This window comes from Gopherus flavomarginatus, chromosome 23 (genome assembly GCF_025201925.1).
Source record: "Gopherus flavomarginatus isolate rGopFla2 chromosome 23, rGopFla2.mat.asm, whole genome shotgun sequence".
Lineage (NCBI taxonomy): Eukaryota > Metazoa > Chordata > Testudines > Testudinidae > Gopherus > Gopherus flavomarginatus.
Window position 1 is genome coordinate 2,869,933 of NC_066639.1, and position 23,085 is coordinate 2,893,017.

Sequence of the window (23,085 nt, forward strand, 5' to 3'; positions counted from 1 at the left end):
ATTGAGTCTGTACTTCCCAGGAAATTGGTGGGATGAAGAAGTCAGAGGGAGATCTGTGTGTGTTAGATTAACTAGCCTGAATTTGCATTTCCTCTGGGGGAAGAGGGAGGTAATTCTGTTTTCCAGGACTGGGAACAGGGAGGGGGAGTCCCTCTGTTTAGACTCACAGAGTTTGCTTCTGTGTAGCTCTCCAGGAGCACCTGGAGGGGGGAAGGAAAAAAGGTTTATTTCCCTTTGTTGTGAGACTCAAGGGATTTGGGTCTTGGGGTCCCCAGGGAAGGTTTTCGGGGGGACCAGAGTGTCCCAAAACACTCTAATTGTTTGGGTGGTGGCAGCAGTACCAGGTCCAAGCTGGTAGCTAAGCTTGGAAGTTTTCATGTTAACCCCCACATTTTGGACGCTAAGGTCCAAATCTGGGACTAAAATTTGACACAGCATCACCCCAATATGCCAGTGACACACACACACTGCCACAGGCCCTCCCCTGCTGCAGAACATTTTGGGAACAGAGCACAGGAGCCATATCGCACAGTGTCAAATAGCTCCTGTTTGCTCAAGTGAACTTCTTTGAGATGGGACGACCATATCTGCATGGAGTATTCGAGATGTGGGCGTACCATGGATTTATATAGAGGCAAGAGGAGATTTTCTGTCTTATTATCTATCCCTTTCTTAATGATTCCCAACATTCTGTTCACTTTTTTTCACTGCTGCTGCAGATTGAGTGGATGTTTGCAGAGAACTATCCACAGTGACTCCAAGGTCTCTCTCTTGAGTGGAAACGGCTAATTTAGACCCCATCATTCTGTATATATAGTTGGGATTATGTTTTCCAATGGGCTGCAGTATGTGTTATCCTGACATCTAGTACTGCTGAGATCCTGAATTCAGTGATAACCCTGCCCTTCCTGTTCCCTTTCTCCACCGAACCCCACCAGCCCATGCTTCCTGTTCCCAGCTTCCCCAGGACTCTCTCTCTTTGTCTCTGTCTCTGGACCTCTCTGTCAGCAAGCAGCAGTGCCAGGGAGACTTGCCCTCTCTCTGGAGTCTTTGATTTCTGGGACATAGATTTACTTTCTCTGTGTTTTAGGAGACTCTTTGAAATTGAGTGTCTGTGATATTAACCATAGTGCAACCTGGACTGTTGAACAGCTCTGTCCCCTCAGTTCCCAAGCTGGGGTGCCTTTTCCACTGCTCCACTGTGAAGGCAGCCACTCCTGGGCAGTTCACACACGGTCTCCACCATGTAACTCACTCCCAGCTACACAGTTTTGAGTGCTGCTAGTCAGTGACTCACAAATTACAGTACCTCACAGGAGAACCCCAGAAAATTCTCTGCTCCCTGACTTTCCCCAGAAATGTGCATCTTTCCCTGTCCAGCACACTCCTGAACAACGCAAGCTCATATGAAGTCTGTCATTTCATCAGTGGAAAATGACGTGCGCCAGCCTTGTTATCCCAGATGAAGTTTCCAACACACTTTAATACAACCACACTGCTTAGATAAACAATAAAACAAGATTGTTAACTATCAAAAAAAATTTTAAGATACAGATAATGAGGCATAAAGCTCAGAATTGTTTACAAAATAAATGCAAGATAAAACACTGAACTAATGTTTAAGTTAACAAGCTGAAACGAATTCAAGGCAAATGTTTCTCTCACCCTGTGCTGAGACAGGCTGGTTTTCCTTTCAGCCAGGACTCGGCCTAACCCACCTCTGCCGTCCACGTTCAGTTCTTCAGGAGTTGTCATGAGCAGAGGGAAAGGGGAGAGAGAGAGAGTCTCAAGCATTTTCCTCACCTCTTTTTATAATTCAGTCCTTTGTACTAGAAACCACTTCAGTTCTCAGCTCAGTTACGGTGACAGGCTATCTGTTGGAGATGTGAGAATTTTGCGGGAAAGTCTACAGAAAGAGCTTTGGAGGTTTGGTCAAGCTAGCAGGCCTAAAGTATTAGCTGAGCTTGTTTCTCTGTGTAAAGGGCAGAGAAAGGCAAAGTGGAATGGAAAGTCCCCAAATTGGGGAACAATGGCTTTGTGTGCCGAAGGGGCCTAAGTAGGTGAAGTGGAAAGTTCCCAAACACACTGATTTGCAATAACCGAGATTGTGAAACATAACCACAGTGGAAGTGTTAGAAAAGTCAAACCACAAACTAGACTAGGAATAACAATAAGAGGAGAGGCCGGATATGAAAAACTGATTGTTCAGCTTGCTTTTGACCTGCATCATATTTTGCAATATATTCCAAATAAGGTAATTAATGTGCAGCCTATGTGTCATTGTTTGTGGTTTTAAGCTTTAAAAGGCTTGTGTGATTTTTAGCTCAGGGGGACAGTATTCCAATAGCTGTCGCTCCCTGCACGCTTCTAACCAAGAAAAGAGCCTCAGTCATGTGGTCATTTTCCACAACAGCTTCAAGAGGTCCCTGTGATGGAATGTAAATGTCTTCTTCACACCTTCCCCCTGCAGGAGAATGGCTGTTTGACCAGCTGTTTGCCTTGCTGTCTCTGAGGAACTGGTCTGTGGGTGTTCCCCAGAATTGTAACTTTTTCAATAATATCATACTGTAAAATCTCATAACTTTACATACAGTGTTACTACACATTTTAACAGGAGAATAATATTCAGTAGATTATGGGTTTTCAAATGATACCTCACAAGCCATACTGTGTACAAAATTGATCATAATTTTCTAGAAGAGTGAACACAGGGGTACAGACTGACACAGTGTCTGTGTGTGTGTTCTCAGCAGATAGGTGGGTATTTCAATCCCTCTAAGCATAGTGTTCGGCATCTTCATGGATCTGGGGAACTGGTCCTGGAAATTCATGGGTTTACCAAGTGTGACACTGTATGGAATTGTGAGACACTTTTGGTATTAATAATAAAATAATAAAATCTGATAAAATTGCAATGAATCGTGCTAGATATGCCATGGAAGGTGTCAGGGAAAATGTTATGATTTTCCAAGTATGATCATTTTGTTTCTATGTTTCTATCACCTTTGTACCGTGAGTTATAGATATGTAGGGTATATCTGTATTTCCAGACTTGGGCAGTGTTTCTGGGCGACACCTCCAGACATATTGGCATCAACATTGCCTAGCATGTTTGATGGCCCATTGAGGGTCATCAGCTGTACAATGAGCCCATGGAAAGGACCAAGGGGATACACCTATTGAGTCAGCAAGACATTCCCAGGTAAGCCTGTGTTCTGAGACCTCCAAAGCTTTTCCATGCCATGTGCTGTGAATCTTGTGTTTGGGACACACGAAGAACAAGCCACATAGCAAAAGGAATATAAAGCGCAGCTGCATCATCTCCATCTTGTCTTCAATCCCCCTTCCTACTTCTGGAGCAACTTCTCTACAAACTGAACCCTGGAACAAAGGACTGAATGACCCATCCAAGCTGTGGATGTGTTCCCGACAGACTTTCACTCCGGCAACTCACTAATACTGCTAAGAACCTGATCTGTCCATTTTGGAATGTATCTGACTGCTTTCCCATTTAACTTCATTCTATCTTATTTCGTTTAAACCTTTAGTTTAGATGCTAAAGGATTGGCTGGCAGTGTGGTATTTTGGGTAAGATCCAAACCTATACTGACCTGGTAACGTGGCTGACCTTTGGGGTCAGAAGATCATTTTGTTTATGTGAGCAGTTTTTAAATAACCTCTCACTATGCTGAATCTAGGTGCTGATTGGGAGTCAGAGAACTGGGATGCAATAAAGGGGGCTGTGTGATTTATTTTTTCAGCTTCTTGATAACCCGTGTGGGTGATCTCTTTTTCAGCCTGCTCTGATCTTGGCATTTTCAGTGAGAACTGCCTCTGGCCAACCACACTAAGCTCTGAAGTTAAATAAACAGAATGTTTTTTATGACAAAGTCTTATGAAATCAACTGAACTCCTTTGTTTTCTTTCATCTCAGCAAGGTTTCCTGTTACCCAGCCTGATGTGATCTCCCAGCTGGAACAAGGGGAAGAGCCATGGGTCCCAGACTTCCATGGCTCTGAGGAAAGAGAGATCCTGAGAGCTCCCGCACAGGTGAGAAAACATTAAACCAACTCACAATCTGTAAGTGCCTGAAGGAAACATCTGGGATGCCCAACAAGCCCTTGGGAGGTCTCTCAGTTCATTATTGTCCCTAGTAGGTGTTGTATCCTCAGGGTAAATATAGCTCATGGCTTCCTGTAGATCTTAGGAGACACCAGGCATTAGCTTCCTCCCTTCCCCCTGCGTATTTGGATGGGATGTGAAGGCTGAATTCATCCCCCTCCTCTGTCCTATTTAGGGGAAGAGTTTGGGGGAGTTCAGTTCCTGATTTTTATTTGACCTGTCTTCAGCGCTTGTTTTGGTTTGGTCTTCCCCTTTCCATCCCTGTTTGAGATTTCTGTCTCTATCACAGCAGGTGATGCAATGGCATGTGAGAAAGAGGAGCAGAATTCTCAGAAGGAAAATGCTGAGCAAGTGGATAAACACAGAGCATTATCGCAAAGATCAAAAAGCAATGTGTCCAGGAGTAATGAGGAGGGAAATTCCTTTGAGATTCAGCACAGACCAGAAAGAGAGCAAGGAAACCAGCCAGGGGAGAAATTGGATAAATGTATTTCCTGTTGGGGAACTCAGAATGTCCTCATGGAAACCACAACACAACAGGAAATCCTTAGGTGAAAGAGAAAAAAATACATGCACTGAGTGTGAGAAAAACTTCACTCACAGATCAAACCTTTCTGTTCATCTGAGAATCCACACAGGGGAGAGGCCCTACGAATGGCATGAGTGTGTGGCAAAACCTTCAATCGCAGCTCAAACCTTTCTGAGCATCGGAGAATCCAGGCAGGGGGCAGGCCCTACAAATGCAGTACTTGTGGGAAAACCTTCACTCACAGATCAGCCCTTTCTGTGCATCAGAGAAACCACACAGATGAGAGGCCCTATGAATGTAATGAGTGTGGGAAAAGCTTCGCTCACAGATCAGCCCTTTTTAGACATCAGAGGATCCACACAGGTGAAAGACTCTTATGAATGCCGTGAGTGTGGGAAAACCTTCAACCACAGCTCAAACCTTATTACCCATCAAAGAATTCACACAGGGGAGAGGCCGTATAAATGCTGTGAGTGTGGAAAATGCTTCATTAAGAGTTCAGCCCTTTCTGAGCATCAGAGAATCCACACAGGGGAGAGGCCCTATGAATGCAGTGAGTGCGGGAAAACCTTCTCTTGGCACTCAGCCCATGTTAGCCAACAGAGAATCTGCCACGAGATCAACATTGTAACAATCTCTAGGGCTATCAAGACTTTCTTTTCTTTAATACTTTTCCTGATTCCCACATAGTAACCTTTAAAGCTCTTTGAACTGTTTGCAGCACTGTTATCCCTCAGCTTGTCCAGATGAGTGGCCCATTTTTGCCTTTTGCAGTTCACCCTCTTTTGAGATCGACCTATTTGTCCTTTCTATTGTCCCACAAGTAATTTGACTGTGCCCTTCCTATGAGGAACCAGGGAGCGTCACATTTATACCATTCCTCCTATTGCAAATTTATTGTTAGAGTGACCAGTGATACAGATTGTATCATTGACAGTTGTTCTCACATTGCTCTGGGTTGTGCTGAAGAGCAGTTATATTGGGAATTTTTCAAATTAGACGTAAATGAAGAGGAGTAGGGGCAGGAAAAAAGTGTAATTTCAGCTTCTGTGACACTGGAAGGAGATAGGGTAACTCAAAGATTCCCTCCTTCCCCTTCACTGCAGAACTGTTACCTTTTGCCTGAGCCATGCAGAGTTTATGTTCATCACATTCTATCCATCCACTTCTCAAAGTGTCATGTGATGAAGCATTCTCTGTTGTCTGTGCTTGCAGATGATGTTTTTACTACTTTAATCCTATATCAGAATCGCTGTGACTGGAGATGAGTGTCAAAAGTCCTGGGAGGGGAATTCAAATGAATTGCAAATAGAGTGTGATCATTTAGCGTTTAAATCTCAGGTTCCATCTATTGTGAAGCCATTTCTGGCAAGAGGGGTGTTTTTCCCTCCTTATGGGGATGCTAGGATACTAAAAATTTTGTAAATAACATAACTGACTATGAAGACAGAGATGAGGGAAGCAGGTTTGAATGGATCAGATGACAATGGGGTGGGAGAATCTCTTGTCCCGGTTCTGAATAATCAGATGTAACCTGCTCTGGAATTTCACTTGATGCTTTCTTTGTAATGTATTCTCTCCCTGTGATGTGGGTTTCTATCTTTCCTGAAGGCTGTTTGGTCACTCAATTGGATATTAATTCAGTTTGATAGGATGTAGCTCAGATTTATTGAAGAATTTAAGACAATGACCCTTTGCTAAAGTCCTCATTTATGATTTCAGCTTTGCTTTTTCCCCATCCCTCCAGGATGACATGGAGAAAGTTAAAGTGCAGTTCTATCAACAGGAGAGAACTCTCTAATTTACTGGACAGGCTAACAAAGAAACAGCAGTGATTTAAAATCTCCACTCAGAAATGGTGAACAACAGCACAACCCCAGCTAACTGAAGGAAGTGCATATGATCACAGTATATTTCAGTTGTTTAAGGCAATATTGTCTCTGATGATCTGGGAAGAGAATTCCATGGTAAGTGGTTTTGAACTAGGCAAAATGCTCATGTGTTTGGTTCCCAAAGCATTTGTAAGTTATTATGGTGTGGTGTGCAGTTACAGTTCACCAGTAACTGCACACCACACCATAATAACTCTAGCTCAGGAACCAATCCATGCAACAAACCTCGATGCCAACTCTGCCCACATATCTACACCAGCGACACCATCACAGGACCTAAACAGATCAGCCACACCATCACTGGTTCATTCACCTGCACATCCACCAATGTAATATACGCCATCATATGCCAGCAATGCCCCTCTGCTATGTACATCGGCCAAACTGGACAGTCTCTACGGAAAAGGATAAATGGACACAAATCAGACATTAGGAATGGCAATATACAAAAACCTGTAGGAGAGCACTTCAACCTCCCTGGCCACACTATAGCAGACCTTAAGGTGGCCATCCTGCAGCAAAAAAACTTCAGGACCAGACTTCAAAGAGAAACTGCTGAGCTTCAGTTCATCTGCAAATTTGACACCATCAGCTCAGGATTGAACAAAGACTGTGAATGGCTTGCCAATTACAGAACCAGTTTCTCCTCTCTTGGTTTTCACACCTCAACTGCTAGAACAGGGCCGCATCCTCCCTGATTGAACTGACCTCGTTATCTCTAGCTTGCTTGCTAGCACACATATATATACCTGCTCCTGGATATTTCCATTACATGCATCTGAGGAAGTGGGTATTCACCCACGAAAGCTCATGCTCCAAAACGTCTGTTAGTCTATAAGGTGCCACAGGATTCTTTGCTGCTTATCCTTTGTAGGTTCTAAAGATGTGTATAAAATAAAACCAGTGTTGAAAATGTAATATCTTCAGAAAAATAGCCATTTTTAATAGAATCTCCAGCTCTGCTAACTAACGAAGATTCTGATTCAGGCCTGTATCCAGTCCCTTTCCTGGACCTGTGCCACTGAATGAAAGAGAAGCTGGGCATGTCTCAGGAAGCCATTCCTCATTAACACTGCTGAGATTTTAAGTGGTTTTGTAAAGGATTCTACTTCAGAGAAGTGTAACTTAACCCTATCCAAGACCAAGGATTTGGAAAGAGCTGAGGATGAAAGAGTCCACACCCAGTTCTTGACTTCCACCCCAGTAAAGGAAGCTATGGTGACCCAAGCAACATTATTTGTACAACTCCACTTCCGAGTTCAGTGTCCCTGATTACACTTCCCAAGTATGCCAGGGTTAGACTGAGAGCAGTCATCCTTCACTGTTTGGATGCAAAGAGAGAGTGCTTCTTAGGACATTCCTTCCCTGTGAATCCCAGACTGGCTGCCTAGCTGGGTAACAAGGACTTTCAGGCTATAGAAATGATGGTAACTAATGAGGCAACGAATTTGTCAGCCTCCAATTTCAGACTTTTGGATACTCGCATGTTGAGTCCTGATACTATGGTTTTGTGTCTGAGGCTGTGGCTACACAATTAAGCTGATGTTGGCACGGCTGCACCAATGTAGCTGCGCTGCTGTAGCACTGCTATTACAGATGCTCTAAGCCAGTGGGAGAGATTTCTCCTATCGGACTTGATTAGTCCAGCCCCCGCAAGCAGCGGTGGCTTTGTTGGCAGGAGAAGTTCTCCTGCTCATGTAGCACTATCTACACAGGGGGTTAGGGCTGTGTAACTACGTTGCTCAGGTGTGTGGATTTTTCACACCCCTCAGCAATATAGTTATCCCGATAAATGTTTTTAGTGCAGACAAGAGAGGTTTCTCTTGTGCTTTATGCATTTACATTACTTCTTTACCTCCTCCTACTTTGAAAGATTAGAAAGTGTGAAAAGAGAGGTATTTTTCTCCATGATGCAAAGATTCCGACATAGAAGACCCCTTCTAACAACACGTTTGGCAGAAGATCCTGAGATATATGATCTCACAGAAGTGGTTGGGTCCTACGTTGGGACAAACCACAATAAGAACCAGCATTCAGTTGTTGGCAATGGGGATTAAAAGAAAAGTAACATATGACAACAATTTGTGATCTTTGAATATGTTGTTGTTACCAATTAAAATGAAATTATAGGTGAAGTTATTGGTTAAAGAGTAAGAGACTGTGTGATAATCTGAATTATTTTGGAAAACTGAAAGTTGTCTTGTTTTTGTTAGTCATATAGAAAATGATGGCTAATCTTGAAAAGTTAATTTGATTTAATTTACCCTGGTTCCTCAACTGTTGCTACAGCTCTAGTACCCATCAGTCCAAAGACTGAGAGAAATGGAGAGTTCCAACCATTGTCCTTTTAGTATCTTATTGTTCCTCTCTCTGTTTTTTGTGCTGGCCTTTCTCTTCTATCATTTTCTGCCTTTGTTTAGTTGATAACAGGTGGTATCCATCACTCACATTTGTTTGTTTAAATCTCTATCCGTTAAATAATTTTTTTGCTTGTTCAATAACTGTACTCAAGTGCTGCGTGAAATACTAGTTTTACTGTGGACCCTTGCTACTGTATCTTGGGATACTTCAGTAAGAGAGGATCTGGGATTTCACCAAATATCTGGTGGACACACTGAAGGAACTCAGGGGTTAGGGTGGCTGCTGTAACTCAGAGGAGGGTCCTTGAGTTCCAGCAGGCTGGTGAGTTTGGTCACTAACATCCAGCTGCCAAATGCAAAACTCCCTCTTCCTTGTGGCAGGTGGCAACAAGGAGACTCACAGTCCTCAGTACCCTGAGAAAGGTCACAGTTTGTCTCTATGTTGATCCACCTGTCAAATTCGCACAGGGAAAGCTCCCAATAGCACAAAACTCTGCCCTATGAAATCATGGAACATGTGCACTTCGCTCTGTGAAAGCATGTAAAGAATCCAAGCGCTGGAGGACAGGGTTTGGGTCCAGAGTGACCTAGGCCAATTGGAGGATTGGGCCAAAAGAAATCTGAGGAAGTTCAACAAGGAGAAGTGCAGAGTTCTGCACTTAGGATGGAAGAATCCTATGCACTGCCACAGGCTGGGGACTGACTGAGTGAGGAGGGATTTGATAGCAGCCTTCCACTACCTGAAAGAGCAGGATTGTGGACTCTCTCCTAGCCACTTTTGTTGGGCTGGGCAGACATCCCGGAGGCCTTTCTAGAAGAGAATTGGGAACTGAGTTAGAAAAACCAATGTGAAAACCAGAACCTCAGATTTAGACTCATTTATTTATAATATTAAATCTTCAACTCTAGTGTCACGGTCAATACAATTACTTCAAAGGGAAACTTAACTTCTCTGCAAAGGGAGTGGAGAGAAAACACTTTTCAGAGTCCAAGAGAGACAAGGTGGGTGAGGGTAAGCGCTTGTCGAGGACCAACCTCTGTTGGTGAAAGAGACAAGCTTTGGAGCTAACCCAGCACCCTGCTCCAGTTCTGTGTAGCCTGAAAGGTCGTCTCTTTCCTAAACAGCAGTTAGAACATAAGAACAGTCACACTGAGTCAGACCAGTTCATCTAGACCACTGTCCAGTCTTCTGAAAATGACCAATGTCAGGCACCCCAGAGGACTCCTAGGACCAACACAGATACAACACCATTGCAACCAAGGTTAAAAGTCAATGCACATGGGAGAAGCATCTTGTGTTTCATTCCTTATGTGCTAGTCCCATTGTGTTGCCATCTCCTTTTCTTCCTTTCTGTTAAAAGCTTTGGTGTTTTGCACAGAAACATTATTTCCCCAGGAGAGACCCAAGAGTGGTGGCTGCATTCCTATACCAAACAGTCACTAAAAGGGGGCAGACAAAGGCCTTTAGGATGAGGCATCTGTCACTGTCAAAAGATCATCTCCCTCCTGCAGATGACTGGCAGCCTGAATCTGTTCCTTATCCTCCCAGAGTTGGGGGCTGGAATCAGCACTACCCAGCCCCTCCGTATGTAGCAGGAACAAACACAAACCTTGTCCTTAAAACAAGCTGTCCCCTTCCTTCTCAGGGAAGATTTTTCTGTGAGTGAAGTTGAGTTTCAGTTCCCCTCTCCTGGGGTGGGGCCAGCTCCCAATGAGCTCTGTTTTCACCTTTGTCCCCTTTAAGTCACTCTGGGATCCGAACTCTGCTCCCAGCTGTCAGGCAGCTTCCAGCCCATCCACCCTGCTCACTATCTCTGTGGTCAGGTGTCACCTTCTTTGCCAGCACACAGAGCCTGTAGGAAAGCTACTTTTGCCAGATGCATTGGTGGTATAGTGATGAGCATAGGTGCCTTCCAAGCAGTTGATTGGGGTTTGATTCCAAGCCAATGCAATAATGGCTTTTCCTCTTCTGGAAGTGGTTTAATTTCAGTCACATTGTATTGCAATCACGTTATCAATAAAATGAGACAATAAATGTCTCAAACCCAGCAGGTCATACAGGATGGAGGCACACAAGGGGCTGAAATGTGTCATCTGAGAAAGACAGAACACTTGGAAACCTGCATCTCCCATCCCCTGGCCTCCTGTGTTATGATTCCAGCTGCGTGAGCTGTTTGTATGATGTTTCTGCATGATGGGGAAATAAAGTTTTGAGTCAGTTTTTGCTCCTGCAGATTCCTTTGCAGTTACAATTATAATGACATGAACAAAAGGGAGGCAAAATAAAAATAATCCCCAAATTGCAGTACAGGTGGGGAAAGAGAAGATCACGGTTAAGCAAAACACGTCAAAATAAAAATTAATACTAAAAGCAGAGGGGGGAAGAGATCAGGTCTGTGGAGATCCCCTTGATATTTGAACTCAAATTGTTAGATTCAAAGTTCAGACTTGACATTGAAAACCTGCAACTGCCTGTCTCTCTGAACTCCTGTGATGAGCAAGATCGAGCTGGGACACCTGTTCTGCTTCAATCATTTACTGTCTCTCTGTTCTCTCTTTCTTCTCCCCCCAATTCCTCGTCTCCAATGTCTCTGCCTTTCTCCTCTTGCTCCCCCTCCCCCTGCCCTTTCCCAGTGGCAGCGGCTCGCAGGGCTTCTCCCCTGGTAGCTGATGCTCATTATCAATCAAATAAATCAAAACGCTTCCACCTGCAAGTGGATTAGCTCAGGACCCTCAGCAGCTGTTATACCCCCACTGAGCTCTCTGGTCAGGTGTCCTAGCGCTGGAAGCCTCCTGTGTAGATCCTAAAATAGTGTTTTTGCAGCAGGGGGCTGAAATATTGGACCGGGCATTGTAGCTCCACTGTTATTTTATTGAATTGCTTCAAAACAGCAAGTGTAGAAAGTCTCCTAAGTGCCAGGCTCTCTGCCATGGGAACAGCTGCCCCTGCTCTGCAGGAGTCTGTGCATTCCACCCAGCAACGTACAAACCTGCCCCGAGGTGAAGGGAGGTCAGACAGTGACGTTAACGCAAATCTTCAGACTGTTAACCCAAGTCCCTTCCTTTCTTGAACCCAGGACGTGCCAGTCACCTGTTAGCCATGGCGTTATCTTCATCTTCAAATATCTCTCAGGGCATCGAACAGAGGGAGTGAACCCCCACCCCCCATGGCTTCCTGTTGAGGCGTTGTACCGTACCTGCCCCTGGACACTGTCTGGTTTTATACTCTTAGAGCTTTTTCTCTTCAAACCCCTCATCCCGATCTCTGGGCCACCGCTGCATTTCAGAGTTTAGAATTTACTCTCATCTCCCTCCTATGGCACTTTCCATGTGAATGAGACAAAGCAATGGGGGAAGCTCCCTGGCTAATGAAAACCGATGCATTGGGTGAGGCCTGAGCTCATAACCCCAGCAGTGCGCCTCCCTCACTAGCCAGGTGTATCCCTATAGGTGCTTCATAGACAAGCTTGGGAAGTAGGCAGTTACCTGTGTCTGTGATTAACAACATTGGTGGCTAATTGAAAGGCTGATGCTTCAAACCCAGGTGAAGATAGAGGTGCTTGGCTTTTTTGTGAAGAGAATCCAGTACATTTTAACAGGCAGGGAAATGCCTCAATTCTGGCCTAGCCTCACTGGACAAGCATAAGTAGTAATTGCACCAGATGTGTTGGTGGTATAGTGGTGAGCATAGCTACCTTCCGAGCAGTTGACCTGGGTTCAATTCCCAGCCACTGTACTGAGGTGCTGTTTTCTCAACTGGAAACTAGTTTAATTTTCATCACATTGTATCAGTTTATCAATGGCGTGAGAGAATCAATGTCCTGCAGGTCATTAAACACTCAGGGCAGGAAGAAAGGGGCAGGACTATACTGTGAGCAGGTGGAGTCACCCTGGTATTACAATGTTTGGGATTTTTTCCCCTTACTTCCCTCTCCCTTTTAGACTCAGAGCATTTAAGGTTAGAAGGGATCAGTGTGATCATCTAGTCTGACTTGCTGCCCCTTGCGGGCCAAAAGAGCCCACTCACCTACTCCTGTAATAGACCCGGGAGGGGAGGCAGCTCTGTGCTCTACCCCTACTCCAGGCAGCACATGGAGACCCTCTGCCGCCCCCACCACCAATGGGTGTGCAGAGATGTGCCAGCAGCACTAAGGTGGCTCCATGCCCACTCTGCCTCTGTCCCTCCATGCTGCTCCCAGAAGTGTCTGGCATGTCCCAGCATCCCCTGGGGTGGGGGGAGTGTCTCCATGTACTGCCTCTGCCCTGAGAACCAACTCCACAGCTCCCATTGGCCAGGAACTGCAGCCAATGGGAGCTCTGGGGGCCATGTCTGCAGGCAGCGGCACATGGAGACTCACTGTCCCCGCTGACCTGGGAGCTGCTGTCACAGGGTTGTGTGTACCGGTCACTTTGGGAGTTGCAGTGCCTGGGGTAAGCATCACCCCTCCTGCACCTCAACCCCCGAGCAGAAAGCCCGCACCCCACACCCAAATTTCCTCCCAGAGCTTTGCTTGTCTTCCTTTCACCCAGAACCATCCTTCCTCTCCTGGGTTGCAAGTATCCATCCTTGGGAAGCCAAGAGGCAAGCACAGGATCCTACCTCCCAGCAGCCAACCGCACCTCCCCAGACTTTACAGAATGAATGGTGGTGCTCTACTAACCCCACTTAGCCACACTGAGGGGCTTAGCTTCTGCCCTGCCTTCCTCAGCTCGACTTTCCTCTTTTGCCCCATTCTTGCCTCACTTCCTCCTTTGGCAAGTCACACAAAGGAGGCCAGCAGGAAGAGCCGGCCTCCACCAGCCAACCTCCCAGGGCAGAGGAGACCAAGCCACAAGGCTCCAAAAGGTGACTGGCCCAGATGCTCTAGCTTTCCCCTGCTGATGCCAAGGCTCTTTCTCAGCTCATTTCCCCAGCCTCTGTCTTGGAGGAGTTGGGTTTATCACAGGCACATGCCAGTGGCAGCAGTAGGAACTTTGCTAGACAGCCAGGGAAGCTGGGAAAAGTAAGCAATTTTGTTTCTGCTTGGTTTTGAACCAAGGATCTTTTGCTTATTAGGCAAACGTGATAACCACTACACTACAGAAACTCTATCAGAGGACTCTGCCCCTCCCTTCATAAGAGTATAAGAATGGCTATTCTGGGTCAGACCAAAGGTCCATCCAGCCCAGTGTCCTGGCTGCCAACAGTGGCCAATGCCAGGTGCCCCAGAGAGCGTGAACCTAACAGGCAATGATCAAGTGATCTCTCTCCTGCCATCCATCTCCATCCTCTGACAAATAGAGGCTAGGGACACCATTTCTTACCCATCCTGGCTAATAGTAGTTGCCCTTTTCTGAACCTTTTCTAGTGCCAGTATATCTTTTTTGAAATGAGGAGACCACATCTATACGCAGTACCATGGATTTATATAAGGGCAATAATATATTCTCTGTCTTAGCAGCAAAGAATCCTGTGGCACCTTATAGACTAACAGATGATTTGGAGCATGAGCTTTCGTGGGTGAATACCCACGAAAGCTCATGCTCCAAAACGTCTGTTAGTCTATAAGGTGCCACAGGATTCTTTGCTGCTTTTACAGATCCAGACTAACACGGCTACCCTCTGATACTATTCTCTGTCTTATTCTCTATCCCTTATTAAATTATTCCTAACATCCTGTTTGCTTTTTTGACTGCTGCTGAACACTGCATGGTCATTTTCAGAGAACTATCCACGATGACTCCAAGATATCTTTCCTGATTAACCGTAACTAAATTAGCCCCCATCATATTGTATGTATAGTTGGGGTTATTTTTCCCAATGTGCATTACTTTACATTTATCCACATTACATCTCATTTGCCATTTTTTTGCCCAATCACTTAGTTTTGTGAGGTCTCTTTGAAATTCTTTCACAGTCTGCGTTGGTCTTAACTATCTTGAGTAGTTTAGTATCATCTGCAAACTTTGCCACCTCACTATTTACCCCTTTCTCCAGATCATTTATGACTAAGTTGAATAGGATTGGTGCTAGGACTCACCATTGGGGAACACCACTAGTTACCCCTCTCCATTCTGAACACACCGATGGGCGAACCTGGAGAAGGTGATGGCAGCCCTTCGATAGGTCAGCTGGTAGAGCAAAGGACTGGAGCTGGCACTCAGGAAGTCATCCTTATGTTGTCCTTCTGACTCCAGCTTGAAGGAGAGCTTCTTTTTCTTCCCTTTGCTGAGAAAGAGCAGGAGAAGAAAGAAAGTTCAGGTGAGTCAACTCTTGCTTGGGAGCCACCCACTGAAAATGTAAAAACAAAAAAGTAAAGCCATAAAAGACTTCAAAGCCCACCAGGCCCAACCTCTCTTCTAATATGGCAGAAAAGCCACACATCTCCTGTCTAGGTAGGGACATCCTATTGCCCCACAAGAAGTGGAAGGTCATGTTCAGCCTCAGCAGCACTCGTGGAGCAGAGGGAAATACATGGCTGAGGAAATTCCCTGTAGCCGAAAGATAGGTCTTGAGCATCACAGCTTTGTAGGTAATTACAAGGTCCACTTATGCCACCGGCTGAGCCATTCCTCACAGGCCAGCAACTGCTTCTCCCAGTTTGCGTTCCTTACCATGTACCCAACTAAATGCCAGAAGGCCCAGCTCATCAACCTGCCCACTCTTTCAGCCCTCCTCTTCCACCCTGACTGATGGGGGGAATATTGAGCCTCCCTCCCTTAGGCCCTTCAGCATTCCTGGGGAACACCAACACCGCCCAAATGACTTTGGGCCAGTTGGTCAATCAATAGGGCTGCCTCCTAGGCCAGGCTGCAGCTCAGCTTCAGGACTCAGAGGAAATGGAGCTCCCATCCCTACGTACAGGACTCCAAGCACGGCCAGCCTTCTGGATCAAACATCCCCTCTTGTGCTCAAGTCACAACAGCTAGCAGGCAAAAGGCAGGCTTTCATATCATTTGAGAGAGCAAGACAGAGCCTTGGAAGACCCAGCAGGATTAGGTCGCACAGGAATTGTCCTCAGATCCCACTGAGACTTCAACTCAGATTGCAGGATTCAAAGTCCTGAGGGCTGCTCTTACACCATGGGACCAATAGGGAACCCCCAGATCTCTGCTGAGTTCTGGTGTGGATGACCCTGCGAGCGCAGCCCTGCATTTGCTCACCAAGTTGGCATCTAACAGTTTGCTGCTCTCCTAGAGGCCTTTCTTAATCCAGACTGAGAGGCCAGTGGGCATGTGAGGAAGTTGCCCCTTCCATCCTAGGCAGTACATGGCCCTTTCTAGGAAAGACCAAGTCCTGGAGGAGAAAGACTGTTGTGAAATAACACCCTGAAAAGATGCCTTTTTCAGTTGTTGGAGGAGTACCATACAGGGAAATCTGCCCTCTTCACATCTGACGAGGGACTTGAACCCTGGACTCTCAGATTAAAAGTCTGATGCTCTACCAACTGAGCTAGCCAGGCTCACATGAAAAGGGGCAAGTTTGATGCAGAAGAGAAACTAGTCAAGAAAAAGAGGGCAGAAAATTTGCTATTCTTGCTTCTTTAGCAGCCCTAGGCCAATCTTGCTCCTCCATCCGGTGCCCAGAGACATTCTTCTTTTTTTAGTTAATATCAGATCCAGGAGAAAACACAGTTATACAAAGCAAAATAAACTTGACCTATCTCATGCAGTGGTAGATTGACCTTTATTCAGACTGAGTCTAAGGGAGGGCCTCGCTTCCAGATTAAACATGCCCTCTTGTGCGAGTCACAACAGCTAGCAGGCCAGAGACAGGCTACCATGTCATTGGAAAGAGCAAGATGAAGCTTTGGAAATCCCAGGATAATTAGCTGGCAATTAAAAGACCCCAAAATTCTACTAGGGCTTGAACTTTGATTTCACAATTTACAACACCAGCCCTTACACCATGAGATCAGCTAAGCATGTGCGACTTCTGGCATGAAAGACTCTGTGGGGACAATTTTTTCTGTCAGGGAATACCCAGTGGGAACATGCCTTTCTGGCCAGCCCTACATTAGCTCAAAAAATCAGCACACAACACTTTGTTGGAGGCCCAGACGCTTTTCTTCCTCAGACTGCAATGCCAGTGGACAGGTGAGGAAGTAGCACCTTCAGTCCCAAGCAGTAAAGGGCCCTTCCTAGGAAAGGCCAAGTTCTGAAAAGGAAAAACTGAAGTCAAAGAGAGTCCTCAAGAGATGCCTTCTGAAAATCTTGAGGGATTGTCCTTCTACCTGACCAGGGACTTGAACCCTAGTCCCTCAGATTAAAAGTCTGATGTTTTACCAACTGAGCAAATTTCATGCAGAACAGAAACTAGTCAGAAAATGAGGACAGGAAACAATACAGAAAACCTGATGCTTTCACTCTTTTAGCAGTCCTAGCCCCAGCCTACTCCTCCATCCGGCGCCCTGAGGCCTTATTCCTTTTTTAGTTAAATAGCAAATCCAGGAGAAAACACAGTTATACAAAACAAAACGAAATCACAACAGAAATGTCATTGGAAATACAAAAATTAAAAAGGAAAATGCAATTCCCATCACTTTATCATGTCTGAGCCATTCCTGTATCGAAAGCACCTGCTAAGGGCCCTGTGTGCTTATGAGAAACCTGGAGAAACTCATACCACAGCCTGAACATGAAACTCAACTGCTCCCAGGTGCTGCAGTAAAACCCTTTCCCTGCTATGACGTTGCACTCCATATGATTTTATTAAAATATGCTAATGAGTGTGAATATAATGTAACTGGAGTATGCTTTATGCATGTAAGGTAGCATTACAAAGTTTATAATCTACTGTGTGTGTTCATCGTATTTGTATGAACCGATAATTCTTGTATCTGAAACTAGAAATATGAAATATAACTCTGAGGTCCTGTTGTAATGATGCAAAGTGTGGGCCATTAATAGTGGTTTGGACTCTTGATGGCTCCCATTAACCAGGACAATTGACTGTAGATGGCTCTGTCCTGCACCATCTGTGAGTCAGGCCAGGAAGAATGAAGGCTTGGGGTCTCACAGGACATGTGAGCATGTCACCTGGTACAGGAATCCATCTTAAACCTGGGGCTTTCCCCCAGGAGACAGACAAAAGATTCCTGCCTTGTACCAAAGTTCTATAAGTGGGTAGAACAGAAGAAAGGTGGCTGCAGTCATAAGAAATCCCCTAGCTACCACCTGAGCTGGAACGAGGATTACGCCAGGTGAAAAGATTGGGCCCAGACTAGAAATAAGCCTAGTCTGCAAAAGAAGCTTATTGGAAGATCTCTGAGGGTGAGATTTTATCTGTATTGAGTTTCATATTATATTAGGTTTAGACTTGCATGTTTTTGATATATTTTGCTCTATGGAGAATACAAACTCCATAGAGAAGGAAAAGTTAATGCCTTAGAAGAGTCTGTGTGTGTGTGTGTTAGATGGGTGCGAGGGTGCCTAGAAAACACTGTCCTGTAGTTTCTTTTCTCTGATTTCCTTTAGAAAATTTGAAGCGGGGAGCAAAAACCATTGTCTTCTGAGAGGCTTGAACTCAAAACCTTCAGATTATGAGACTGAGACACTACCAAGCTGTGCTAGGAAGGTTTAGAAAAGAGCTAGACTCAATGCATATAGAATCTACAGCCGTGACCGAGTCAGGGGTGCACTGGAAGAAGCAGGGAGATATGGTGCCCAGACACCTTTCCTGGCAGCTAATAGATCAATTTTCTCTGACAGTGAAGCTACAGGGGTAATAGAAACCAGTATTTAAAGTAGGGCTTGAACTTATAACCCCAGCATTAGTCCCTTCTGCACGAACCAGTAGCACCACTGCAGCTACTTCTGAGGACAAGCTGGGAAGCAAGCAGTTATCAGTCTCTGCAGTTCACACCTTTGCCTGGCAATTGAAAGGCTGCTGGTTCAAACCTAACTAAAGATGTGACTTTTCAGCAATGAGACTCCAGGATACTTTAACAGGAAGAAAATCTCCTCATTTCTGGTTTAGCCCCATTTGACCCCTTCTGCCCGTCTTCTCCCCCACACCATCTCTTCCCTTCCCTATTGGGGTCATACAGAGAGGATCCCCACTCACTGAGAAGTTCCCTTTTCTCCTTCACAGAAGGCTTTAATGCCCCTTATCTCGCTCAAGCTCACAACTGCCCAGAGTTCAAGAACTGTCTCTGTTCCCATTGGACAGATGAGAGGAGCCTGAGGTCCAGAGAAGGGAATTGACCTACCCAAGGGCCTACAAAGCAAAGCGGTGGCAGAGCCAGAAAGAAAAGCCACCAGTTCCGACTCCTGTTCTAATGGACAACAAACCCCCCCGCCAGAGGCAGGGATAGAGCCCAGGAATCAAGATGGGGGGAAATGTCATTCAAACTGTTTCTTTCAGAAAATCCCATTAAGACTAAACCAGTTTGTTTCTCTAAATCATAACAAGTGGGATAAAAGTTCTTTGCAAAAATATTTTGTTGCAAAACAAAAGCATCTCCTGTTTATCACAGTGTGTTAAATTGTCTCCTCGCACACAAAGAGGAGACACTTGGATCTCAAACATTAGATAAGTAGCTTCAGTCTGAGCTAAGTCGTTGCTGCTCTTAACAATTTCAAAATAAAAACATACAAATCAAATAGACTATTTCAGCTATTCTATTATATCATAATCTGCTCTGAGTAAACGTGATAGAACACCTCATATTATGCACTACTTATAGTGATACTCTCCAATGGATCCCCATCCTCCACCCACCGTGAGGTAGGTAGTAGCGGATCATTATTATTTCTACTTCAAAGAGGGAGAAGCTAAGGCTGAGAAAGGAGAATTGACTTGCCATAGGTCATCCAGCCAGCGAGTGGCAGAGTTGGGAACAAGACACAAGAGCCCTGATTTTCAAAGTAACCATCGGAACTTGAATGTCAGACATTGAATGACCTTAAAGTGCTCTCAGATGAGCTCCAGACCAACAACAGTGACAGAATTATTCAGCAAGTATTTGAGAACTGCAATGTTAGAGAGAATCATCAACTGCTCAGAGACCAATAATGCAGAGAAGCAGCAAAATTTGTCAAACATAGAACTGGTTCTGACTTATTTCCTTGGTCTTAAAAGAGACCAACAAGGACCTGAGTCTCCTTCCTGTCAATAACCCCTTGCTCAGCCAATCAGGGTAGAGACTGAGTATGAAGGTTCTCATCAGAGATCCCAAAGGATGGCTCATGTCACTGCTGGGGATCACTGCCTGAGCACTAGTTCAGCCCCACAGTTTTGGACGGACCACCCACAGTGGGAGCTGCAGAGCACTGCCCCGCAACACACACTCACACACATACACACACACACCCTGGTGTTGGGAGGGGAACAGGAGAAAGGACAAAAGAAGCAAGAGATGAAGAGAAAGGAGGGAGGGAGGGAGGGAGGGAGGAAAAGGTGAAACAAAAAGGACAAACCCTAATGTCCCCAGTGATTCTAAGGGACAAAATCCCAGGTGTGGAATAAAATTCTGCCCCCTTAAGATCGTGTTTTCCATGCCTAGAATTCAACTCTCACCGGATGGACCAGACTGAACAAGTTTCAAACCTCGAGGACGATCTTACCTTCTAAACAGGGACAGCTGTTTTCTAGTAAAATCACTAAAAGGGAAGGAGAAAACTCGAAAGAGGTTCCTCCTGGTGCTCATGTCCATGAACCCAAATACTCTCTCAGTCCTCAAAGAGAGACCTGGGGAAGGAGACTTGCTGAAGCAAAGCCACAGGAGTCTCTGAGGTTTCCCTGGCCCCTCGCCCCTGTCCTGCCTGGCTGATGTCAGCATCTCTCTGTGAGGTCACTACGTCCCCATTTCCTTTGACCAATAGTCTGAGGTCCTGCAAAAGGCCTTTGTGATGTCACTGCCACACCCCTCCCTTGCTGTGTTAATGTCCTATCCCTGGCCAGGCACTTTGGAGGTTTGAGCTACTCCCTGTGGATCACTCCACTCAAGGAGCGTTCGTTCTAGGAAGTAAGCCGGCTAGACAATGCTATACTCAGTTTTTCAGAAATTAGTCGACTTTCTGGCTAGACGAGACCATTAGAGCATCTAATCTGACCCCCTGCATATCACAGGCCTCCTATATGACACAAGAGCTACTTTTGGGGCAAAGCCATTCCAGAAAGGCATCTAATCTTCATTAAACGACATCAGGACATGGTGAATCCACCGGTTTCCTTGGTAGCTTGTTCCTGTAGTGAATCATCCTCACTGTTGAATATTTGTGCCTTAGTTGTAATATGAATTTGTCTCTTTTCATCTTCCAGCCATTGGGTCTTCTTATGCATTTCTCTGCTCAATTAAAAAGCTCTCTAACACTCAATCTTTTCTCTCCATTAAGGCACTTCAACACTTCAATGAAGTCACCTTTCAATCTTCTTTTGATAAGCTAAACAGACTGAGCTCTTTCAATAGCTCACTAGAAGGCATTTTTATCCAGCCCTCAGAACATTTGGTGGCTCTTTGCTGTCCCAGCTCCAATTTCACAACATCTTTTTCAACCGAGGACACCAAAACTGGAGGCAGTATTCCAATATCAGTCTCACTGATGCCATGTCACCTCCTGTGACGTTATTGACATAATCTGTAACTGTATAGATCACCGTTGCGACCACTGTTCTATATTTGCAGTCAATATTGTAGAAAGGTTGTTTTGTAAGGGGTCTATGGAGAGGTTCTGATTGGCTAATTATATTGATGCTATCTCTAGATGTGTATCATTTTTGTAGTCGACGTTATGAATATTGTTTCTATGCTGTCCATATTTCAAACTCGTGCTCTGCTTCTGGGGAACACTCTAGACAAGTTAGTGTCAGTTCTGCCTAGGCTGCTTGATGGCCCACTACGGACCATCAGCTATACAATCGACCCATTGAGAGAAGGCAGATACACCTTGTGACTCAGCAAGGTATGCAGGGACCTGCCTGTGTACAGAACTCAAAGGTTTTTCTATGCCACATGCTGGATAGAGTGTCCTTGGGACAAAGAAAGCAAAGACAACATGGCAAGAGACTATAAAAGGCTGATGCCTCGTCTCCATCTTGTCTTCAGTCCTGCTTCATACCGCTGGAGGGACTTTGCTACAAACTGAAACTCTATACAAAGGACTGAATGACCCATCCCATCTGTGGATGGACTCCAGAGACTTGATGTGAACCTGCAGTTTATTCCATCACTGCTACAGGCCTGAACCAAGAGTTTTGCCATTACTTCATGTGAAGTATTAAAAATCTATTTGCTATTTATATAGCAACCTGGTGCATGGATTGTGCCAGCTCTTTTCAAGACTCAAAGTCCAGAGTATGGTCAAGGATTAGAGGCCTAGCAAATAGTAATAAGCTAAGAGAAATCTGGGGTAAGCAGAAAGCCTTGCTTGCTAAGATAGGCCTGGTCAGCAAATTGCCAGGTGTTGGAGCTAAGAGCTAAAGAATTGTGTCTTATTCAGAGTTGCAGATTGAACAAAGAATCCCTGTTCCTGTTGTGTTTGTTTCTTCTGTAGGGAGACGTTCTTACCAGAGATCAAACCTTGAGTTTATGAAAAGTTGTCACATGTCAGTATAAGATATGTCATCCTTCCACGTCCCTTCCCAGGGACCAATGCCTGCCTTTAGACACACAGAAAACAATCTATATTGCCATATACTTTCACTGTTTCTTTGCTTTAACCCCTAGGAATGTACCTCTTGGACAATCAAAGGAGTTGCTCCATTCCTATGGACCCCAAATCAGAATTCAACATAGATATTTGATACTAACAACATTTTATCAAAGTATTAATGAAATGTTAACTTGCTAACTTGAGACCATGGGTGGAGACATTATGTAATCTGTTAACTATTGGCTAATATGCTTATCTTGTCTTGCTGCAAAACCTATCCCGGGGTGTGGAACTGCCTACCCCGTCACTTTCCCCTGCTCATGGAAAATCTATATATTCTATTTTAATTAATTAATTAACAATGTCTCTGAGCCTAATAACCAAGGTGACACTCCGCCAGCACTGTGTGTAATAAACTCCTATTTTTGACCTCTACAAGGTGTAGATTTGTGTCTTTCTCAGACACCTGCTGAATAAAGAGAAGATTCAGGATCCAGCCTGGCTGAATGTGTGTCCTCTCCGCACAGCTTGGTGACCTTTTGAGGAAATGGAGAAGACTGCCTTTGCTTAGCTGTACGTTGCTTGCAAAAGAAACAGGTCTTTTTGA

At 45.0% G+C, this 23,085-nt stretch overlaps 2 non-coding genes across 2 annotated transcripts; both read right to left on the reverse strand.

The window, feature by feature from the left end:
* Positions 1-13,917: 13,917 nt before the first annotated feature.
* Positions 13,918-13,990, reverse strand: TRNAI-AAU (transfer RNA isoleucine (anticodon AAU)). The gene has a single exon. It is a non-coding gene; the product is annotated as a tRNA-Ile (tRNA).
* Positions 13,991-16,272: 2,282 nt separating this feature from the next.
* TRNAK-UUU (transfer RNA lysine (anticodon UUU)) lies at positions 16,273-16,345 on the reverse strand. The gene has a single exon. It is a non-coding gene; the product is annotated as a tRNA-Lys (tRNA).
* Between the last annotated feature and the right edge of the window lie 6,740 nt (positions 16,346-23,085).